Raw genomic sequence first — 9,193 nt, forward strand, 5'->3', positions numbered from 1 at the left:
CCTTGTGGAAGAAGATGAAATCTCCACCCAAGCATTTCTGTGAGCCATCAGAAGTCATCCTCCAGTTCAGCATGAACAGCTGGGGAGCAGGGCTTGTGGGCACGGTTACACAGACCTCTTCATCGAATCATCAGCAAACCTCATCCACCCATCTCCATCTTCACAGCCCGGTTCCTGGGCCCCATGAACCCAGTGCTGGTAGGTCCTAGTGCTAATTTAAGAGGTATCAGGCTTGGTCCACTTGTTTCTGGGTTCCAAGGGACAAGTTATATGTGCTATAACTATACAAAGCCCATTTTAAACAAGAAGTCGTTTATTCAATAATTATGCTGGAGTTGAAGAAACAGTCTTTCCCCCTACTTGAACTCCAGCCTGGTCTTTCACATATACCAGGAACTTCATACAGGACTAGCAGATTTCTATTGAGATGACGTTCTGCAAATAAATAAAGATGAAGGATATTTGACTCCTCTGCTGTAAATATTTTATTGAACTGAAAACTGTGGATCATTTGTGCTGGAAGAAACCAGGAAGAAAAGTTACAGGGTGTCTGTTAAGCACTTGTGCATTGCATTATCACCCAAGGCCAAAAAGTCAGGTATTGTAGCTCAATTTAGAAAGGAAATGGATATTTTTATACCAATAGCAACACATGGCTGAGCCCAGGGTGAACATAACAAAGAGACTGTAAGCTGTGCTTCCTCTGCACTGGACACCATAGCCTTTTTTGTTCATGCTACACAAACATTTGTTGAATTTTGTTCCCTGCCATGCCTGTCATAAACGGATGGGGTAAACACTCACCTGGCTCCACAGTCACTTGTGCTTCCACCATGAAGCCATTACAGAAGCCACCAGCAACTCTTCCTTTGCTTAGGGGAGTGGGGCTGGGGGCTGTGCCACCAACTCGAGTCTCTCCAGGGGATGGAGGAAGACTATGAGCTCCATGAGCAGCCATGGTTTTACGCAACAGCCACCAAAACCACGGGGAAATGGACCCCACAGCTCCACCACCACAGAGGTCATTCAGCTGGAGAGAAAAAGACCCGCACTCCAGTCTGCACCCTGGACATGTACATCAGGGACTTCAGTCAAAAACCCAGGTGAGAAGTGGGATGCGCTCGCCTGTGTCCTCTAGCCCAGGAGGCAACTGTACTCCAGGGGACCAGGATGTCTCCAATGGCCCCAGCAAGCTCTGCAAGAGGCCTTCATCCCCATACCTACCTGGCAGCATAAGAGGTGTCTCTTCACCATGGGTGAGCTCCAGCCAGAGGCTCACAGGTGAGTCTCAAAGCAAGAGAAAGGTGGCAAAAGTGATCCAGGCTCTCAAATTCAGTTTGTGATTCTTGAGTGATCTGCAGCAGGGACCCTATCATTCGCACAAACAGCTCAGGTTACGAGGACCCTGTGAGGCTACCCAAGAAGAGCATGTTGTTTATTTTGTGCAGGCATCGGGCTGTGCAAGGTGTTTTACAAGAAGCAGTTCCTGCCATAGACAGAGGATGAACTCTCTGAGTGGCCCAGGCAAGGATTAAAAGGGATACCTTATCATATGTATCTTGCATAACAAGCAAGATAGTCCTTTCATTTCTTCCCCAGGTGCCAGGTGGTCTTTCCAAAGACCACTGGAATAGTCTTTCCAATTCTCGTACAGAAAGACCCAGACCTCCATTATCAGTCTTTGCTACTGCTTTCCCATGCAGCCTTGGTCCTGTCACTTTATCCCCATCCTCTGTCTGAAATTTCATCTGTGCAGGTAACATCTGGTCCTCTGTTGGTGTTGAGTTCCTCTGCATTAACACCCTGTTTGCAAGTGGTTTGAGGCTCTGGAGGGAAGGTTTCTGTGGTATTTCTCAGTTCTCCACCTTGCAGCTGCAGAAATATCCCCATTGCTGCAGTGCAAAACCTTCTCCAGGCAATAGCTGTGCACTGTGACATCTTAGCAAAGCAGAAAGTGCATGTGGGAAGTTGGAGCCAGGGCCAGGGGGTGAGACAGGCATGGAAAAATCAGCAGATGCTCAGAGGAGAGAGGTGGGAGCAAGAGGGAGAAAAGAAAAACCAGTGAGAGGGCAGGGCTGCGGGGAGCAGCAGCACTGGGGAGATCAGGAGGCTTCTATGATGTCTAGTACGGTGTGAGCTCCAGCTGAGGATTTTTCCATAACCCGAGTATTCATAGCAATGTGGATTTTCTTGTGTCTAATAAAAGATTAAGCATAGCATACACTATAGGCTTTCCTGAATGTCTTTAGGAAGCTGGGTTAAAATCAGAGCACAAGAAGATTAGCTGAGATGGAAAAGAAAAGCAGGGAGAAGGAGGGAGCACATGGCCTTACCCATGGGATAAAGACCTAGGGCTCCTCAGGTAAGGCTCCTTTACCCTCTTCTTTCTCCCCACGCTACATTAACACCCTGATCTGCCTGACTCTGGCTCACACTGCAACCCTGTGTGTGCAGGACTCAGCCAAGGCAGGGATAGAGAAGAAAAGTCCAGTACATTTCCAGATCTCTGGCTAATGGGGGAGCTGGTAGCCTTTTTGGGAAGGAGGTTGCCCAGCAGAGAGAGGTCTGCATGTACTTTAACAAGCTGCATCTTGTCCCTGGAGCTGTAGGGTGGGCTTGGTCAGCTAGTGTAAAGCAAAAGCAAAGCAGCAAAGTATCAAAATCATGTTCTGGGAAATGAGCTTTTTTCAATGCCATCCCATGCTAGGCTCTTGTTTGGTCCTGAGCAGAACAGCATTGGCAGGCACAGCCTCACCAACAGTGTACGCTGGCATGTGCCAGGAGCTCAGGACCTCTCCCAGGGTGATAAAGTGAGGATCCAAGTGTCCCCACTCACTCCGTGCAGGACAGGGTGCCTGGAGCTTGCCATGCTGCCACCGAAAAGCGAGGCAGGGCCCCCAGGGAAGGGAGGTGGTGAGGAGCCCTCACCTGGCTCTGTTTTACCTCCACCTACACACAGCAGAGCAAATATCCCCTGGCAAATACTGCAGAGCAAACAAGGGCATCAATGTCCTGCCAGCCTGAACCCTGGTCTCCGAGCTGCTCCACCAAAGGGAACAATGATCACTTTTTGTGCCAGGAGGGCCCCCTCCCTGGCCAGGCAGCTAGCTAGCCTAGTGCTTCCAGCCAAGGGAGACTTCATCCGGCTTGCTTCTCCAAGAAGAAGTCTTGCTTCAGCTCATTCCCAAGGGCTGGTGAAGCTCCAGGTTGGGTCTGAAAAGTGTGGGCGGCCATCCCTGAGCACCCCCTAACCAAAGGAGAGGTTTGGCCATGTGTCACAGCCAGGCTCTATGGGTAGCAAAGAGCAGAGATGCATTACTGATGTGGAGCAGAGACAGAGTGCCCAGCAAATCTGCCCAAGGAAAGACCTCTCCATCCCCACCGGCCACTCAGTGCAACATCCCATCTCTGCCAGCAGCCAGGAAAACCCTCCATGAATAATGAGGCCCAAGGGGGGCATTTTCTTCATACACTCAGGGCCCATGGCTGCTCCAGAGAGGTTTGTGGGATGTGTCAAAGACGCTCCCTTCAGTCCTTCTGGGTTGCAGGCGGGAGGGCTGGAGGTGTTTCTGGATGGTTGCCCATCCCTCAGTGATTTGTGTCAGGAGTCACCACACCATCCCTGGCTCGGAAAGTCTCTAAATTGCTGATTTCCTTGTTCTGCTCTCCCAGGGCTTTTGCTGCACCTTTCCCCTGTTCTGCCCATGGCATCTGCAATTGCCCACCACTGGAGACAGGCTGTGACCTGCCATGGGTGCTCCTTTTCTAGGCTACTTCAGGACCTCCTTTCTCCAGAGTTTCCTTCCCTGCCAATCTGTTCAAGGTCACTCCCAGTTAAAATTAGCAGCTTATTCAGCATCGGAGAGAAGGGACAGCCAACTTCTCTGGGCCTCTCACGATCCTGGGAGCTGGCATCAGGGGACCCACCTCCGACTCCCCTTGGAGGCGAGGGAGCTGTGCTTGCCATCCTCACGGTCATAAGCAAAGGACTTGCAGGCAGATCACCCTCTCTGCCTTAAATCTGAGCTCCAGATCTGTGCTAGTAAAGCAGGAGGAAAGAGCATCTCCCTGGAGCCTCCAGTTCCCACCACCATCCTCTGAATGCCAGATGTCACCCTTATTGTACCCAAGCCAGACGTTTTACTGGCCATAATTGTGATAGCAAGAGAGTTCCCCCAGCCTTTCAAATCTATATTTAACTCGTCCTCACCTGATCCCTCTTCCTGACCTTCTTATCTTTCTTTCTTTTTTTTCCAGGGCAGGCTGAAGCCACAGGGTGGAGATAGCAGAAAGGCAGCTGTGGCAGGGTGATGGGAGTTTTGCTGTGGTCAGTCCCCTGCTCTGGGTTGGGGATGCTCAGGGGGGCGATGTCTGGTTCACCAGGAAAGGGCACAGATGGTAAAGGGAATCAGGACCTCAATCCCAGCTTGGTGCATAGCCTGGGAAAGCATCCCTTGCCCCATGCAGCAGTAACACTCACGTAGCTTCTCCCTTTGTAACATATGCACCAAAATTTGGTCCCAAGGAGAAAGAGCGTCCTTATTCCCCTGATGTACCAGTCAGGCCATCTCCTCTAGGCTGAACCCAACCATGAACTCAAACATTGGTGCATGAGCCACTGGGAGCCAATGTGGGCAACAGAGTGATGGCAGAAAAAAGGGAAATCCCATGCATCTCACTAGGAGGAGCAAATGAACGTGACAGTGTTACCTTTGCACCGGGCAGCTGCGAATGAAATTTCCTGTGATGGCACTGCTTGAGAGAGGATATTCTTCAAAAATAAAGGTGTTTCCAATATTAGAAAGAAGCCAAGAGAAACTGCTGTAACATCCAAGCCTTTCCTTATCACTAAATGCCACCTGAAATATCTGGACAAACCCAAGTTTTTCACAGTGAAAATATGCTCCCTTGAATTGAACCTGTCAGGCAGACTCTTGGGATCGACAAACAACCGCAGAAGAGGGGTAGGAGAGATTCACACCACAGAAGATAGGGGTTTGCTGGGGTTCCTGGGGCAAAACCTGGATATTTGGAATGCTAAATGCCCAGCCTAGTGGTTAGTGCCTTAAAGAACAGCTATTGGAGTGAAACTCCTGTGCTACAAATCTCCCACACAAAGGGGAAGAGCTGGAAAGGATGAGGTTAAGAGAAGCTGCCCTGGACTAGCAAAGCATCATCTGGGTCTAGAAAGCAGGGCCTTGAGGACATGGTTCCTCTGAACCCTTGTCTTTCTGGCAGCACTTCTGAGCCCCATATCACCAGGCTTCTGGCCACCCAGTGAGGGAGGAAAGTCTCTCTTGCTTTAGCCCCGATTCCCTGGCCAGAAGGGTGAAGATTGCAGAGGGATATGTTCCTGTGAGCTTCAAGGAAATGGGCAGCTGAGGAGAAGAGAGAGCCCATGGATGTCCTTTCTGAGGGAAAGTCTGTAGCATGAACACAGTCCTTATTACAGGAGCTGAAAGAGATGTTATGAATACCCCAGATGCAGAAAAAGCTTCAGATTGGAGGATGCATCTTATTAGACAACAAATAATCCAACTGCAGGGACCCCCCACATTGAGAATACAGCTCATTCACCCACATTTCCCAAAACACCCCATTTGGATGGAAAACTTACTGGGTCTCAGGTGGACGGTCAAAACATTTCTAAAATCTCAGAAATACTGAGACAATGGGGAAAAAAACCATCTCCAAATCTTCTTTCTGTACCTTGAACCACCATGTGCCCCTGTGGCGTGCCTACAGCAAGATCCCTTACAAAGCTTTGGAGAGCAACAGTTTTATTTCAGTCTCTGGTCCCGTCTTGCAGCTTTCATTCTGGCTTTTCTTTCCCAAAGATGCCACTCTTTTGAGGAAATTCTTCATAGTGAGGTGCAAAACGGCGGTACCTGGAAGCAAGTCACGGTGCTGAGTCCTTTTGGCAGCCAAGCCTGGACAATGTGGGCCTCAGGACAGGGTACCTTGCTTAGCTCTCGTGTTGATACTCAACTCAGGTATTAACAATATGCCTTTCTTTTGGCCTCATGAGGGCCTGAAACATTATTTCTTCTGGGTTTAGACATTGTGGTGGTCACCACTTCTTCATCAAGGGTCAGCAGGCAGTAACAGGAAGGTGGGGTGCAATTACCAGCTCGTAGTGAAGTCTTTGAAGGATGAAAACAATAACTGTGATAAGGAGGGTCACACTCTGAGGAAGGTTCAGCGCACGTGGGTGTGGGGCTGTTCATGTGGACCCACTTGACCTGCAATAGGAGCTATAACCATATTGGTGTCTGGGAATGAGGACATCTGGTTTGGACCTACCTATTTTGCTAGCATTTGTTGCTCACATACCTGCATCCCTCTGTGCATGACATTAACAGAGACTGCAGTCAGTTTTCTGAGTTTTCCTGAAATTTGAGTGCCTGCTGGGGAGCTCTGAGCAAATAGCAGAGGAACAACTCCAGAGCAGGAATTTCAGTGTATTTCTAAGTGGAGAGCAGCATGTAGGAACCCAGCCCAGAGCTGAGCTCACGTGTTTTCTTTGGGAAGAAACCCTTGCAAGAAAGATGTGGCCTGGCCTCCAGGTTCCCCTCTGCTAAGGACTAGCAATGTGATGTGAGCAACAACAGACCTTCTTCCCAGTGAGCCCTACATATACGGTGTGCTTCTCTCCCTTGCCCCCCAAGCTAGGCATCCCGACCAGGCCCCCATCTCACCCATAGGGATATATTAGGAAGGGTAAAGATTGGAGCTATATGGGACAGTGCCCATTGCTAAGAGGATATCCCCCTTGCAAAGCAGAAAGGCAGAACACAGAGAACCTCCAAGCCATAGGGATAAGCCTTCACTGGGGCATGTGCTCTTGCAAGCAGAGGGATGTTCAGCTGCTCTGAACAGGTAAATGTGAGAGCCTTTACCTCATGTTTTCTTATCCAGATTAAATCTTCAGAACACCTGGCCCGTCCCACCCAGGAAGTCAGAAATTAATATCACAACAAGCCCTGAAATTGGACCCTGACCTACAGCAAGGGTATGCTCTGACTTTCCTTCTCTACCAGCACCTTGCCTTTGCCATCTTCATCTAACGACCTTTGCCTTTGCCATCTTCAACCAAGGACCTCGAGAGACTTCCTTCTGCAGGACAAACACTGCCAGGGCTGTTCTGGCTGTTGTTGACTCTCCAGTACCTTAAACTTTTGAGCCCACTCATCATGGGTGTGCTGGTAAACAAAAAAAGTACCTGGCCTGTCCTCTGATCCTGAGGCCAGCTGGCCTGGTCTGGCCACATCCACACTACTAAACTCTCTCAGCCTCCAGAACAGGGTGGACACATCCAAGATATGTTTTGGGAACGGTACCTGGTGTGTCCTGTCTCCAGTCTGATGCCTAGGGATTGTTTGGGTCTATGGTAGTTGAGCTGGGCCAAGCTGATGCTGGGAGCATGTTAACAATTTAGCAGTGCAGATGATCAAATTCCTGGCTGCGTTGAATTTACTAGTACAGATATATCCACTAAGCACATTTTTGCCTGAAATCACCAGCACTGGTTTTCATCAGGTGGACAGAGCCACCTCACTCCATGGGCCAACACCACAGAGGAGGTTAATCAGCCTAACTGGATAGACTGGGAAAAAGCACCTCTGCCATCTATAGACTGGCAGTTATTTATCCCGGGTGTTTAGATGCTCATATAGGTTCCCAGTCTTGGATCTATATGGGCCAGGAGCCCCCTGTGTAGACTGTATCTCTAGATCTCCTCTCCTTGAGCTGTGCAAGATCTCCCCACAGCTCACATCGCACTGTAGGTGGTCCTCCAGCCCCACCGCATGGTCGCTTCCCTCTGATAACTTCGAGGTCTTAAAGGTCAACCCAAGGGCAGCGGGTGGACATGTATCAACCAGCTCCGACATGCTGCACTCCAGGAGTAGCTGTGTTTAGACCCAGAAACTCTCTGATCTTCAATAACCTGGCAGCAGCTTGTAAACAGTGGGCTTGACGTGATAGCATCCTCAGTGAGCAATTTACACCCTTCCCCCCGATTCCCCTACCATCTTCTCACTCCCACAGTATTGGGAGCCTGAGGGAGAGGCATGCTCGGAGCCAAAATTGCTAAGAGAGGCTGAGCTTGTGGCTGGGTGTCAGCTACAGTGGGCTGGGGAGTCGGGGAAGGCTGAAGGGGTGGGAGCATTAACGTGTGTCTGTGCTCTACATGCACAGCTTTGTGTGCGTGGCACTTACAGGTGCTTCTAAACCATCGTCTTGGTTTCTTTCTTATGTTTTTGGTCTAAAAAGAGTGGGACAGTAGAAGACTGTAAAGCCTTCAGCATGTACCTATAACATCCTAGCCCCAAGGTGTGACCTGCAAATCTAAAGATATTTGTTGGAATAAAAGCAACACCCACCAGGCTGGTGGTCTGAACACGCCTCCTGTTTCCCAGCCTCAGCTCCTTGTACACAGGTAAGGAAGGTCTGAGCCCTGGGGGTAGGCTGTATTTTATTCAGAGGGTTTCTCACAGCCTTGTCCCCCTTGGATTCAAAAGGACAGGGTATCGGGATGGTTCACCGCAGGGGAAATGCCCAACCAATGTCCCCTCTGAAGCAGGGGGAGATCACAAAGATGGACGAAGGGAAAGGGGACCAGCATGTTGCTCTGTCTCACACTAAAACATGGAAAAAACCCTTTGAACCTCCATCTCCAAATTGTCCATCCTGCTTAGTTTGGCACAGGTCTGGCATGGCCTGGCTAGCACTGACCCAGATGAGTCCCAGGTGTGGTTTGGGGGTTATCATGGGCCAGGGACCATTCCCACTAGTAATTTTGAATGTGGCCATCCTTTTCTGAAGGTGAAAAGAGCTTAATAGGATGGATCCGATCCATGCTGGTCTGCTTGCCTGCGGGACCAGAGATTCCTTTCACCTGGGAAGAAACCGAAGTATGAAGGCAGGAGAAATCAAAGGGCTCCCCAGCCAAGTCCCCCCCTTTCCTTTTCCCCTGGCAAAGCAGCAAGGTGAAGGCCACAGGACAGAGCCCAGCTTTGCCAGCTATTTCCAACAGTCTGCCATGGAATCCCTGCCAGCAGCCCCGCTCCTCCTCCTCCTCCTTCTCCTCCTCCTCCTTGTCTTGCTTGGAGTAGGACCGCAAAACAAGCCGACCGTATCCCAACTCACTCCGGAGCCGTTCCCTGGCGCTCAAGGTAACAGGCAACGCACA

This window comes from Harpia harpyja, chromosome 15 (genome assembly GCF_026419915.1).
Source record: "Harpia harpyja isolate bHarHar1 chromosome 15, bHarHar1 primary haplotype, whole genome shotgun sequence".
NCBI lineage: Eukaryota > Metazoa > Chordata > Aves > Accipitriformes > Accipitridae > Harpia > Harpia harpyja.